Genomic DNA, 16219 nt, shown 5'->3' on the forward strand with positions numbered 1-16219 from the left:
CGAAACACATATATCTGACAATGAATATGAGCGTGTTAAATATGTTTGGAATAAATTCAAAACTAAAAGAAATGGGAGAACATCATGATCTATATTTAAAAACTGACGTATTACTTTTAGCTGAAACATTCGGAAATTTTAGAAGGTTGTGTTTAGAATATTATAAACTTGACCCTTGTCATTACTTTAGTAGTCCTGGTCTAGCTTAGGATGCAATGTTAATAATGACTGGAATAAATCTGGATTTAATAACTGATATTGATATGTATCTTTTTATTGAAAAGGGACTGAGAGGAGGAATAAGTTATATAGCTAATCGTTACAGTAAAGTAAATTATAAGCATATGAAAGATTATGATCCTGAATTAGAATCTAAATGCATTATGTACCTCGACGCCAATAATCTTTACGGTTAGCTATGTGTCGACCTTTACCCTCTGGAAATTTTAATTGGGTCACTGAAAAAACAAAAAAAAAATCACCTTAATCAAAAAAGGTAAAACTAACTTTATAATTGAATTTGATCTTGAATATCCAAAAGAATTACATGATCTTCAAAATGATTATCCCTTAGCTCCTGAAAAGATACTCATTTAAGATCAATCGCTTTCAAATTATAGTAAAAATATTAAAGAAGAATTTGAAATAGGAAAAATTAATGTAAAAAATAGTTCCAAAAAAAAACAAAACTATGTTGTCCATTTTAAAAGTCTTGAAATATACACACAATTAGGATTTAAAGTAACAAAAATACATCGAATACTAACTTTTGATGAAAGTCCTTGGTTAAAAATGTATATTCATTTTAATACTCAAAAAAGATCTAAAGCAAAAAATTCATTTGAAAAAGACTGAAAAGCTTTTATTCACTGTCACTGATTCATTATGTTATAAAATAAATACTGAAGATGAATATGAAGATTTTATGAAGATTCAGAACTGTTCGATAATAGTGATTACAGCCTAAATTTAGAGTTTTATTTTGAAGATAATAAAAAGTAATTGGAAAATGAAGCTGCCGGCATTCCCATTGTTGAATTTGTCGGATTAAGAAGTAAAATTTATTCATATTTATTAGAAAATGAAGTTAACATTAAAAAATGTGAAGGAATTTTAAAAAAAACATGTTGTAAAGAAAAAAATAGTACATAAAATTACAAAGATGCCTTGTTTTATTCAACCCAAACTAACCATACCTTTAAAGCTATTCGTTCTGATAAGCACACTATTTCTAGTTATGGTATTAATAAAACATCTTTATCATGTTATGACGATAAAAGATATATTCCAGATAATGGTATTGATACATTAGCTTATCGTTAAATTACAGCACCATAAATTGTTAATTGAATATTTTTAACGTTTAAAGAATTAATATAAATTACATCATTTGTCTGAAATTGATTAGCATAATTAAGAGAAATAGATTCATTTTTTTTGAGTTCTTTTTGACATTGCAACTTTGAAGAATTTTATTTTCTTGTTTTTTTAATTCTACTTTAACTTCTCCTTTGTCTAATTTAATTGCATCTATAAGAATAATTAAAATGCAATTTTGTTTGATTGTTACATCATTACCATTTTGAACTAAACCAAGACTAGCATTACTACCTTTCCATTGAAATAAGCCACTATCGGTATCTTCTGTTGCAGATGTTAAGAACAAAGGAGGTTTTCTTATTATTTGACTTTCTATTTTACTTAATTTTTCATTTATATTATTGAATATTCCAATTATATAAAAAAATTAAGTTTATTAATTAACCAAATGGAATCTGACATAACTTCCTGGTTCTATAACATATTCATCAGGTGGACCTGAGTGTGGTAAAATGGTAAATGTTGTTCCTTTGTTAAAATTAATTTCATTTTTTTTTTCTTAAAAACCAGTGTTTGTATTTTTAACCTCAGATGACACAAACTGACCTCCGTTTATGTGATCACTCTGCCAGGAAAAGAAAAACGAACCAATTTGTTTACTATTACCGATGATAATATTAACTTCAATTGTGACCATGACTGAGAAAATGGGTCCAGATGAGGAATTTTGACATTTTCAGGTTTTTGCATATTTAGAAAGTATATTCATTCAGAAATAAATCCTGAAAATTTCAGATGAAAATCTTTAAAATTGTCAATTTTATGACAGATTTCGTAACATAGATATTAAAAATAAAAACTGTACATTTCAGTTATCCTTTCTTTCTAGTTTATTCCTCACATACTGGTAATGGCTAACAATTCTGAAATAAATTTATCTTTTGTTACAATTGCATGATATAAGTAAGATCCCTTCTTAATACACAAAATGATAATCAATTAAAATCTACAACAATTTCTATAAAAATATTTCTAAAATGGTGTTACCATGGCAACAAATATATTAAAATCCCTTTTCTATGATAAAACTTTAAAAAAACATGTTAGCTTGAAATATGGATGTTAAAAAGTAAAATATTTTAAGGCATATGTATTTACAAAAATAAACTGAAAATTTCCCATGAAAATATTAAGAATGTTTGGTTTTATGACAGTTTTTGTAACACGGGTAATAACCATAAGAATAAGATAGATTTGTCATTGTTTCTTCATAACTTGTCTTTTACATGCTGATAATAAATGACTACTTTGGAAAAAAGAACCTTCTATTACTATGAAATTTTATGTTTGTGATGCTTTCTTAAAACAGTAAAATACAGCTAATTTAAATCTTTAAATTTTCTATGAAAGCATTATTCAAATTGCGTTACCATGGCAACATATGCAATAAATTGCTTTTTCTACAATAGTACTTAAAATAAAAGCTTAATTTAAAATAATGTTTCTTGTGAGTTGAATATAACAAAGTATATGTATTCGAAAGTAAATTTTGAAAATTATATGTGAAAAGATATAAAATGTTTGGTTTTATGACAGATCTCGTAACATGGGTAATAACCACAAGAGTAAACTATTTCAGTGGTTGTTCCTTCAGTTTGTGTTTTCACTTATTGGTAATCACTGGCTATTTTTAAATAAATGAATCTTCTTTTACAAAGAATATTTAGATATTCACTTAAAGTGCAAAGATCTAGCTGGCTAAAGTCCTTCACATTTTCTATAAAAACATTATTAAATTATGTTACCATGGCAACATATGCATTTGATTCTGTTTTCTACAATAGTACTTTAAAAAAGAGCTAAATTTGGAAAAGTGTTTCAGATAACTTGAATATTATAAAGTGGTATGTATTCAAAAATATTATCTCAAAATTTTATGTTAAAAAATTAAAATGTTTTGTTTTATGACAGTGTTTGCAACATGAGTAATAACTATAAGAATAAGACATTTCTGTCATTGTTTCTTCATAACTTGTCTTTTACCTGCTGGTAATAAATAACTATTTTGAAATAAATGAAACATATATTACTATTGATTTTTTTTATTGTTTATGCTTATTTTAAAGTAGAATACTAGAAAGTACAGCTAATTAAAAATTTTCCATATTTTCTAGGAAAATTGTGTTACCATGGCGACATATGTTTTAAATTCCCTTTTCCTACAATAATACTTAAAAGCAAGAGCTTATTTTAAAAAAGTATTTCTAATAAGTTAAATATTTGAAAGTATAAGTTAAATTAAAATATTCAGGAAAAAAATCTGAAAATTCCACATAAAAACTTTAAAACAGCCATGTTCTGTAACAAAAGTAGTTATGTAAGAATAAACATCCCTTTCCTCATAATCTGTTTTTTTTCACTGGCTAGTTATAACTGACAATACAAAAAGGTGAACATTCTTTTACCATTACATTATATACTGTAGATCCCTTACTGAAATACAAATCCATAATTTCAATGAAATATAATTTGAATTATGTTACCATGGCAACATACATACTAAATTCCTTTTTCTAAAAATACTTTAATAATTAACACAACAGCTTAACTTTTGATGAAGGTTACACTGCTACAAACTCTGATGAAAAGTAAATATCTATTTCCAGCCAATACTTTAATGTAGGTAACTGAAACTACAACCTTTACTTGATGTTTAACCTTAACAGCTAAACACATCTATATGAACAGCAAAACAGGCTAAAGTGTTGTGTATTAAAACGTTTGAATTCAACAACAATTTCTATCTTTTACATGCACTTCCTTTTTTTCAGTTCTCAGAAAAATCCTGGCCAATCACAATTTCAGTTTTCAGTTGAAGTGGTTTGGGACAAACAGAATCCTTTGACTTTTCAGACAAATACTATTCTCTTATGAGTTCATACAGGTACCATTGACAGGCTTGTGATATTCCATGTCAATAATATTCGTTTGGCAAGGGGGAGTAGATTTTAGTAAGTTAACTGGACTGTCACTTTTAACACTAACAATCCAGGTGTTTCTGCATACATGATCAAGTGGTAACACTTGGTTATCTTCTTCAAAAGTTTAAAATATTGTGATAAGATATTTCTCCACTGGTAGAATGTGACAGGATTTAAATCATTGTTGACCAACTGTGCAGTGTTATGGCCTTTCTTTGATGACTGACACACTGTGTCAGCAATATCATGTATTATTAAAGGTCTCAGCATTCACCCTCCTCCACAGATTCTTCTAAATACAAAAGTGCAAGTCAGATTCAAACTTTGAATGGTCTGTGATCATTGTTGAATATTCAATCGATCTGTGATATCCTGTAACAAATAAGTAAAACATATTATTTTAAATAATTAACCATATTATTTTAAATAATTAACCTAGGAGTCTCTTTATTTAATAAAAGCAGAGTTATCACTATTTGATAATAGATGATTCTTTAATTTCTTACAACCAATGCTCTAAAATATTGACAAACAGACTGACAACAGCGAGCTGTCAGTATATAAAATGTACTTTGTTTGTAGATTTTGATTACTGCAAATAGGATGTTCTAAAAAAAAATTTGCATTTTTTGGGTTAACCCTATACCTGCTAAATTTGTAAAATTGACTACTCCATCTTTGAATAGAGACAGTACCATTTATAGCTTATAGGGGGTTCTCATAGAAAATTTGCAAAGTATCAAACACTGCAGATCATGATCAGACTGCACAGATATGCAGGTTGATCTTGATCTGCACTGGTTGCAAAGACAGACATAGCTGCCTCATGCAGCCTAAGGGTTAAAAGTATGCACTGTTTTAACAGCTATCAAAAATGGTTGTTACCTAGTAAAAGTCTCCACAGACTACCACACCAAGATGTTATTTCTGTTCTAGTTAGCAACATTGTCAAAATGGAATACCAATACAGGTAGTGATGTACCATGCTCATAAGTTGTCTGCCCCTTAACCAACTGAGTTGCTTCATAAACAAGAGGAAACACTTGCATTCCTGAAAAAAGATTTAAAAGTCTTTGGTAAAAGTATCTGTTATCTTCATGTATCTCAGGAACCTTTACAGTCTTCATTCTAATCTATATTCTTGGTGCAATAAAACTGGTAAAAAAATTCAATCACATCACAATGTCTTAGTCAAGAATGGGTTAATTAAATTTGAAAATAATCACATTACAATTAAACTAAATTACAATTAATTGATTTACTTTGAATACTTAATTAAAATTCCTATTATTTAGAATGAGATATCAACTTATACACATGTACATGGTGTGTTAAGCATTCAAATCATCCATGTACTTATTGAGTGCCACAGACTTTTCTCAGGCTAATAGCCAATGTAATGAAGACTTTACACCAACTGATCCTCCTCAAAACCAGATTGTTGAAATTAAATTTCAATAATGCCAGTTTTGTCAGTTTAAGCCATTTAATAGTCATAGTACATGTACATACATTGTACAAATCATTAGTGTAGAAGTAGACTTATTTTGAATTGACTCCAACAAAACCTAGACAGAGGTATAAATAAATAATATATTACATTAAAATTTTAATAAGAGCCATTAGCTGCATGTTACTTACCTGATTCCTCAAAGCACATCCAAAATATGTTGCATTTTCTTGGGATCTTAAATTAACAGACCAATTTCCTGGCTGTTGTAGAGTATATGAACCACCTGTATAGTGGAATGAACCATCAAAGGAACAAGGAATATCATCTGAAAGAAGATACATTACATCTACTGTAAACATAATTTAAATCAAAAACTTCATGGATACTAAATTAATAATGTGATTGTGAAAGGTTTCATTAACTTACCACAAAATACTATTAAAGTTATTATACTAGAATCTATTTTTTACAGGATCATAAATTATTTTACATACAGCAAGGCTCAAAAATTTTATAATTAAAAAGATTTTCATTATATGGCATAAATTCCCACTATCCAAAAAAAAATCATCCTGTTACAAAACATTCTGAATCAACAATAATAGAAAAAGAGAGTAGTCACCAGACAGAAATAACATGACTTATGAGACCCACAGCAAAAACAGTTACCATTTTATAAATGGAAGTGTCTAGACATCCGGTAACCAGAAACCTAGCCGGTGTTCTAGCCAACCGGTAACAGGACGCCTAGCTTATCCAAATTTCTATCCTATAGGGGTTTCCTAGGTGTCCGGTAATCAATTTTAAAATATTGTATACGCCTTGCAGGTGAATATTCAAACCTATGCCAAAAAATGATACAATAAATTTATTTCCTTACAGTGTTCATATATAAAAAGATCGCCGAACAGCTAGAAAAACATTCGCGGAGAGGCTAGTCGTAATGTTGCCGGACAGCTAGAATGCAGGGTAGGCGTCCGGTTACCGGACATCTGCATATTTCCTTTTAAAATACATTGGCTACTACTTGAGAGGGGACTTTTCGAGAAATGATGTGACACAGGCAGGCATCTATAAGTCTGCATCAAATTTATTAATTATCATTGCTACATGTATATTGTATTTCCATAATAATGCTTACTATGGACAATGAACTAATTTGATGAATCCTGGTCACCTCGAGTAAGAAGCTGCCTGCCTTCTATAATCTTTGTGATAACCCAACTGGCCATTTTATATTAATTTTATATTAAATACACAGGCATAGTGAAATCATCTGTGTTTAGTGGCCACAAGATAAATTTCATAAATTTCCCTCGGTATGTTTTGGATTCACTTCCGGGTAAAAAAAACGACTTATTTCAGTGAAAGTTTCAAATATATTAGAGAACTTCATTAACAGCTGTTTTTAAACGGTACTTACCAAATCAGTAAACAGTATTACAAGTCTCAGATCCCTTCATCGTTGAACAAAAGGTAGTTAAACAAAAGTAAACTTCACATGCTTCCCCGTTTTACTGTTGAAATCCGAAACCGGAAACATAGCGAAGGGGAAACAACTGATTTTCAACGAAATATTTTGCCTCAGGCGTAATACCACTATTTTTTTACAGGTCTGATGTCTAAATATTCTTTCTGTAGTAGGCTGTCATCAATCATGTAACAAGCAGTCGTACTTTAACGGTCAAACCTTTGCTAATTAAAACATGTGTAAAAAAGCTGCGCGCGTAAACTTGGCGCAACTTTAAACGTCGTTTCTCGATATTACGTCATGCCGCATCTGGACCGGTTTTCAAAGACGACGTCACAATTATATAATACCCACCTTGTTGGACTTGAAATACACTCTCTTCTATTCCTCGGAAATTGACATGCTTTTTATTTGTTTTAATATTTTTTTATAATCTGTAATCTTATTAGCTCGTATTCCAAATAATGCATAAAAATCTCTGTTTTTTGTCACTTTTTGTGATAACTGTTTATCTTCAATATCAAAATTTCCTCCAATATAACTTTTTACATGTAGTTGTCTGCTATTATAATATTCAAAACGAAACACTTCAAGTCTAACTGTTTCTAGTTCTGTTTTAAAAGTATTATAATTTTCATTAAGTTTAAGAATTACTTCAGCTAAATCATCAACTCGTTTTGTTGTAGCAACTTCAGAAGCAGACAAATTGTCAACAGTATTTTTTGTTCTAGCTAATCGTGTTTCTTGTTTTAAGAACACATTTTTTACTTCTGAAATTTTTTCTGGCCAGTTCAAAAAAGAAACCGAGATCTTATGGTGACAGTTTTGTGGAAGTTTGATTAAATTCAAATCATAAATGAAGCTGCTATGGTGCATACAAGGTCAAACAAGAGCTGTCACTAATGGTGACAAATGCCCCCGCAGCACCTTGACCTTTGACCTTGCCCTTTGACCTGGTGACCCCAATGTCAGCAGGATGGGTGTACTCAGTAAGTACTATCAGCATGTGAAGTTTGAAGGTCCTGGGTGCAGTGGTTCATGAGTAAAGTGCCTTCATGCAAAAAGGTAACGTTGGCCCCTGTGACCTTGACCTTTGACCTGGTGACCCCAAAGTCAGTAGGGGTGGTGAACTCATTAAGTATTATCAGCATGTGAAGTTTGAAGGTCCTTGGTGAAGTGGTTCGCGAGTAAAGTGCCTTCATGCAAAAAGTTAACGTTGGCCCCTGTGACCTTGATCTTTGACCTGGTGACCCCAAAGTCAGTAGGAGTGGTGTCTTAATAAGTACTATCAGCATCTGAAGTTTGAAGGTCCTGAGTGCAGTGGTTCACGAGTAAAATGCATTCATGCAAAAAGATAACGTTGGCTCCTGTGACCTTGACCTTTGACCTGGTGACCCCAACGTCATTAGGGGTAGTTTACCTAATAAGTACTATCAGCATGTGAAGTTTGAAGGTCATGGGTGCAGTGATTTGTGAGTAAAGTGCCTTCATGCTAAAAATTAACGTTGGCCACTGTGACCTTGACCTTTGACCTGGTGACCCCAAAGTCATTAGGAGTGGTGTACTCAATAAGTACTATCAGCATGTGAAGTTTGAAGGTCCTGGGTGCAGTGGTTAAAAAGCTAATTCTGGCCCTTTCATTGGCCATCACTCTGGAACCCATAATGCAGTCTGACCAGTTCAAGGAAGGAACTAAGACCTTATGGTGATAAAAGTTGTGTGCAAGTTTGATTAAAAAAATCATAAATGAAACTGCTATTGTGCAGACAAGGTCAAGAAAAGCTAATTTTGGCCCGTTTCAGGGGCCATAACTCTGGAACTCATAATAGGATCTGGCCAGTTCAAAAAAAGAATCGAGATCTTATGGTGATACAAGTTATGTGCAAGTTTGGTTAAAATAAAATCATTAATAAAACCTCTATCGTGCAGATAAGAAATTATTGACGCACGCACGGACTGACGACAGACGAAGGGTGATCACAAAAGCTCACCTTGTCACTTTGTGACAGGTGAGCTAAAAAACAAGCAATAATTGGTCTTGTGCAGTAATATCTGTCATTCAGTGGATACAATATAACGGCAACAATCAAACCATTTGTAGAATCCAGGGTTATTTACTTGTTTCAGTCCGCCCGCTAAGCTTAAGGAATGCGCCGATCTACGTATCGCAGGGTCGTGAGTTCGATTCCCGGGCGAGGCGTATGTTCTCCGTGACGATTTGATAAAAGACACTGTACTTGAAATCATTGTCCTCCACCTCTGATTAATGTGGGTAAGCTGGCAGTTACTTGCGGAGAACAAGTTTGTAGAGGTACAAAATAAATGAACACTTGTTAGGTTAACTGTCCGTCATACCACTGGCACCAGAACAGAAAGAAAATGCCTCTGTACATGTTATACCTTACCCCTAGGTATTCTATAATAACCATGATCATGAATGGAAAAATATACTAACCCGTTTCAACCGCGCATTTTATACCTAAAACACGCAGTTCGGTGAATGTGCTCTATGGATATCAAACAAGTGGTAATTTATCTTCCATTGTGTACTGGTCACATTTCTTCAATACATCTTATCATAGAAAAGCAACGCATAGTTTATAGTTATTTAAACGTTACTCAAAAAACTTGCTTGAACTTCCCTGGTGAAGTTCCCTTCTAGATTACAAAACCATTCTGATTGGCTAATGTGAAAATGTATGTCAATCGTCATTTTACTACACGTGTTCGCTAAAATGTGAAAATGCAGCATAAATGTGCAAAATGAATAAAATAAACAGAACAGATGCAGACCAATGTACGATTTCAAATTAAAGATCATATACAAGATGAATTTCGAGTTTTATTGTAAAAATGTGTTTTTTTTTTTTTTAATTCTGTTTTTGTTTGTTTACATTTCGCCAAACATGTGCACACTGCCGTCACCTCTAAACCGGATGTTCATAAGGGAAGGTCAAGCAAGATTTTTCTGTAACGTTGGCGAAAGCATAAAACACGTTGATAATCTCAGCAATATGGCAGATTGAGACAATGTGACTGGTGCACGATGGAAGATAAAGTATTGCTTGTTCAATATACTAGGTACCCATTCACCGAACTGTGCGTTTAAGTTGAGAAATTTACGATTGAAACGGGTTAGTATATTTTCCCGTTCATGACCATGGTTCTTATAGAATACCTAGGGGTAAGGTATAACATGTACAGAGGCGTTTTCTTTCTGGTCTGGTGCCAGTGCGTCATACATAACAGAAACACTGTTGAAGTATGAAAACTGCCAATCTACTGCAATTTTCGAAAGAATTAAGGCCGAATCGGTCTTACAATCAATCAAGCATACGATCTTATCTTTTTAATAGCTAAATGTCCTTCGTTTTCAAAAATCAGGATTCAATTAAATTCTGCATTGTAAAAATATTTGTTTCAAAACTTGCAATTCAGTAGGTATACAGACATCAACAAATAGGAAAATGGCGCGAAAAAAAATGGCAGAAAATAACGGATTCTAATAGTTCGCAGTTTTGGCTCTGTAAAAATACATTCCTCTCTTGTGATGCATTCTTTTCGGCTCAAATATGTTGATATGTTGGTAGCATTTTCGTCGTAAAATAAAACAGAACTTGTCCCGGAAAATAAGTCATTCTTTCAATTTGTATACTGCACTGACAACATTCCTCAAGAAAAAATAACTAAGTCACAGACCTTTCAAATGGCCCGCGGTGTGTGCATTGCTCAGTGCGCGCTGCAGCAGCTCAAAGTCCCCCTATTTCATATAGAGTATTTAGTGAGTCAATACCTCAGCAATGTGTCTCTGTGGTTACCTTAGCGCGAAGTGATATGTATTGTATTCGACTGTTCTTGTCTCGCTTCCAATATAAATTGTCGTCTGCAGCAGTGGCTTCGCACATTAATTGTAAATGAATTTAATGTAAACAAGTTTAGCTTTATAAAAACGCTAGTATGCGGCCGTTGCCGATTTAACGTCGTAAATAGTTACTTTAACATTTTTAAACATCGCTCTACAATCAGACATAATCACAGCACTGTTAGGGGAATCGTGTGCCATGATAGCTCAGTCGTAGGGTGTTCGCCTATAGATCGAGAGCTCCGGAGTTTGAGCACCACCGGAAGGAGAGACAGAGAAAAAGAGGTCACAGTTAGGCAGAGTAGCTGGTCCAGCGAAAAGATTTTATTCTTGAAAGATACTATCTTCAGATGACGGTAAAAAATTGGAGCTGGCCCGACGCAGTGACTTTCTTCTCGAGGGTGTATTCACACAGCTGCTGGTTCGACGCAAGTTTTTTTTTTCTTTAGCGGGAACATCATTATCAAGTTTCTTCTCTCAACATGCGAGATTTTCGGACTTTATCGCAGACTTTCGTATAACACTATCGTAATATCGTCTCGCCAAAGCGGGCCGAAAACAGCCAAACAGTCTATCACAACATAATTTCAAAAAAGAGTTTCCTGTTGGTGGTTTTGCAGCTGCCTGCGATAAAGTATGCATGCAAACATCATTTTTCCCGTCATGCATACGTAAATTTCCTTTCTCACACTGCTACATGTTAGCTTCTTTTTGTTACCTTGAACAGCATCATTTGAATACATACGTAAATATTGTATCATCGTTCCTACGAAGAGGCACAACTGTTTTACTTGCCATTCGAAAAGACTTCGCAGTTTGATTTATCCGCCAGTTTTATAAGCTATATCCTAAAGATTTAAGTCTCAAATACCGATCTGTCAACATTTTAATGTCCATTCGCATGACTTTTTGTTACGTTTACATGACCTGTAGAAAGAACAATAATGTCGTAAACATTGTATTTTTATGACCTGCCCCTGGAAATGAGTAATAGAAAAATAAATAAAGTAGAATACAAACTTACACGAGAAAATAGAATCAGTTATAGGACGAATAATTTAAATATCTTTTTACAAAACAACAGGGTAATGATGACAAATATTTAAAGTCGAAAACGGGGCATAATTTTGTAAATTTGCAAAACCGGGTAATTAAACCTGTACAATGCATATCCGCTCATAATAATGGACAAGTGTGTCAAGTTTCAATCCATTCCTATTAGTTAGTACTGAGATACCAGCTTACATTCAAAAATTTAATCAAAAACTGCTATGTCAATAGGGGGCATAACTTTGTAAAAAAGTTAAGTAAAGATATGGAACCTGTGCAATGTAAGTCAATTTATCACAGGGAATAAGTGTTTGAAGTTTCAATCTAATTCAACAAGTGAGCTTACATAGTTACAAGAACTATATCGAATCGGAACGCCGACGCAAGGGTAAGTACAATATTGAGTTATATACCTATTATTTGAATAGCGGAGCTAATAACGCACACTTGTCATTTCGGAGTTCGAGTTACATCTTCATAAACTTATAAAAATCTTAAGATATTTTGGATTTCTTTCCGAAACGTGTACCGACTGTCTGACATATTACATATAAATAAAACGTGGCAAATTGTAATTACATGAAAATGTACAACTGGCATGAAAACGTATCTTTATCTTATCAGTAAAAATTTAAAATTTGCCGGAAAAAAGTTCAACGCGGCCGCAACAGTCGAACCACCCCTGGCTACGCCTTATAAAGTACCAAAGTTATGCCCAGAAAACAAAATTTGTCCAAAAATTAAAGTATGAAAGGGGCATAATTTGGTCAAAAATACAAATCAAAGTTATGGGGATTGTTACCACACATGCAGATGATGATGATAAAGATACATCTTAAGTTTCAAATCTTTACCTTATGTTGCAGTAAAGTTATATCCACAGAGCGAAGATTGCCAAAAATCTTTAAGTATGAAAGGGGCATAATTCTGTAAAAAATACAACCAGAGCTATGAGGAATGTAACCACACATGCAGATGATAATAATAAAGAAATATTTTTAATTTCAAGCTACTAAAGATATGTCTATAAACGAAGCTTTTGAAAAAAAATAACATGAAAATAATTCCATGTATAACAACTTTGTGCCCTTGACCTTGGGTATAATGGGCCCAGCCCCTGCACAATCTTTGTTTGTATGCTGGACAATGTTAATGTTAAATTAGAGTAAGATATAAGTAACAGTAACAAAGATATGACAGAAAATACAAAAGTTGCCGAAAACCTATAACCTTAAAAGTAATCTAAGTATAACACCTTGGTGACCTTGACCTTGGGTATAAGGGCGCAGCTCCAACTCATACTTTGTTTGTATGCTGTGTGCTATGCTATATGTTATGTGAAGTTACAGTAAGATATAAGTAACAGTAACAAAGATATGACAGAAAAGCAAAGGCTGTCAAAACATTTAACATTAAAAATAACCTAAGTATAACACCTTGGTGACCTTGACCTTACGTATAATAGGCCCAGCCCCTGCACATACTTTGCTTGTATGCTGGACAATGATTATGTGAAGTTACAGTAAGATATAAGCAATAGTTACAAAGATATGACAGAAAAACAAAGGTTGCCGAAAAACTTTAACCTTAAAAATAACCTAAGTATAACACCTTGGTGACCTTGTCCTTATGTATACCGGCCCAGCCCCTGCACATACTTTGCTTGTATGCTGGACAATGTTTATGCGAAGTTACAGTAAGATATAAGCAATATTAACAAAGATATGACAGAAAAATAAAGGTTGTCGAAAAACTTTAGCCTTAAAAATAACCTAAATATAACACCTTGGTGACCTTGTCCTTATGTATAATGGTCCCTGCCCCTGCACATACTTTGCTTTGCTTGTATGCTGGACAATGTGTATGTGAAGTTACAGTAAGATATAAGCATGATAAGCAATAGAAACAAAGATATGATTGTACCCTTTTCTAGTATGATGTCAGATGTGAGACACAGCACAAGATCCATTTGAATATATTTTTATTTTGCTGCCAGACTTTACAGTGCTCAGATGTGGAATGGCACACACATCTGTAACAAAAAAAAAATGCATCAAAAATACATTTAACCTTTATTCAATACCAAAATGTTAATAATCAATAAAAAAAACAACAACAAAACAGCATCAAATATACATTTAACCTACTAAGGTGATAATAACCTTTTTAGTCAATACCAAAATGTATACATGTACCAAAATATTCAGTCAAAACAAAACTACTGTATTCATGACAACAAATGGTAGTTACAGAACTTACACTGAGTTATAGATTTTATCTATCAGCCTGTAATCTAGTAAGGCTTTAAAACAGAATTTTACATTCCTTTTCATTGAGGGACTTTTTTCTCTTTATTCAATTAGACTTTTCTTCAGATAAAATTACATATTTAAGTATACTTTAAACCTGAGCGAGAGCTAATGTTATAGATGAAATATTTACAAAAACAACCCGTAATGACAATTCTATGACAACTAGTCATAACTATTACTAGTAGAGCAATTACTTTAAACACTGGTTATACACGTCACAGGGTGAGAAATATGTGCAGTCAGACCGGGATTCGAACCCAGGGCCTCGGAATACCCTTCAGATGCTCTACCGACTGAGCTACCCGGCCGCCTACACACTTTCTCCCCGTTTTAATATTCAAGTCCTATACTGTGACATATTTCCCCACCATTTTGAAATTCGTCCTTGAATTTTTTTCAATAGGTACTTAAGTATATATAAGCAATTACAGGCGTAGGAGACTAGCCTGTGTAATACCATCACCGTCCAAAGCTGGGCGCCAAATGTCAAAGGGTGAGAAAAATGTGCAGCCAGACCGGGATTCAAACCCGGGGCCTCGTAATACCGTTCTGATGCTCTACTGACTGAGCTACCCGGCCGTCTACATACTTTCTCCCTGTTTTAATATTCAAGTCCTATACCATGACATACAATACCGGAATTCGGTCAAGAGTAGAGATCCGAGCTAATCTAATTTGATGTGACCCTAGGAAATATTGAGATATTTTTTCATAACCTTAGGAGGGCCAGCACATATTTATGCAATCTCGCCAGGCATATATATGTTTTTGACAACACAGAAAATGATGTCACTCGACCTTCACTTATTTCCGGAAGAAAAGAAAATGAAAGTAGAAATGCTAAACTTGAAAATGAAAGCCATATTTCATTCGTAGATAGCCAGGGGTCACGCGCAGGGGCCACCCCGTCTGGACGCTCATGGACTTCTGTGTTTTTTTTTTTTTTTTTTTTTGTCTTTTTTTGTTTTGCTATTGGAGAGTCAATTTTCAGCACTTTCTAACAAATTGAAACTGAAATTGCCTGGACTTTAGTACGGCATGTCAGCTTTTCATCTAAGATATTTGAGCTCAAAAAAACACAAATCCCAAATGGGTCCGTAACGGACCAAGGGTACATTGATAATTTTGGAACTTCGTCAAATCGCTCAAAAGGTTGTTTTTGATGTTGTCTGAGAGTGTCAGTATATGCCTTGGATGTAAGATAAAACCATATTTGAGAACTGCAGACCTAGACATTTCAGAAATATTTTCAAAATTAATTTTATGTAATAAATGTTGATTCTATGGAAGCGTGAAAGGGCCATCAGACGCTAATATGTTTTATTACGTTAAGGCTGCGGAAAGGATATGGGCAATATCCCCATGATGCGTTTGTAAAATAAACTGCATTATATCTGTATTAAACCACATTCGCATGTTTAACATTCCAAATGCTATAAATATGTCAAAATATAACTTATTCAGGCATTATCCTGTTATTTGGTCCGCGAACCAAATAAATTCCACAACATTTAAATGATACGTTTAGCTTCGGTTCTGTAAAAATAATCATAGTGTATCCATCCGCAATTCTAAAAAAAATCATAGTGTATCCATCCGCCATTCACTGTTGAGGTCATGTAAGGTCGCGTAGGAATACACATAATAAATTATACATGTGCGGACCAAATACCAGGAGTATATATATAGAGACGAAAATGTCTTCCAATAGAATTCATTCTAATGCCTCATAAGGGGAAGTATCCCCGGAAAAGGGTTTTCTTTGGGGGC

At 33.3% G+C, this 16219-nt stretch overlaps 1 long non-coding RNA gene across 1 annotated transcript; it reads right to left on the minus strand.

The window, feature by feature from the left end:
• Positions 1-2192: 2192 nt before the first annotated feature.
• LOC128554751 (uncharacterized) lies at positions 2193-7405 on the minus strand. The gene is made up of 4 exons (XR_008369683.1): positions 7178-7405; positions 5943-6079; positions 5187-5352; positions 2193-4673 (listed from the first exon to the last, which is right to left on the minus strand). It is a non-coding gene; the product is annotated as an uncharacterized LOC128554751 (long non-coding RNA).
• Positions 7406-16219: the final 8814 nt, after the last annotated feature.

The sequence above is a fragment of the Mercenaria mercenaria genome, unplaced genomic scaffold (assembly GCF_021730395.1).
Source record: "Mercenaria mercenaria strain notata unplaced genomic scaffold, MADL_Memer_1 contig_713, whole genome shotgun sequence".
In the NCBI taxonomy this organism is placed as follows: domain Eukaryota; kingdom Metazoa; phylum Mollusca; class Bivalvia; order Venerida; family Veneridae; genus Mercenaria; species Mercenaria mercenaria.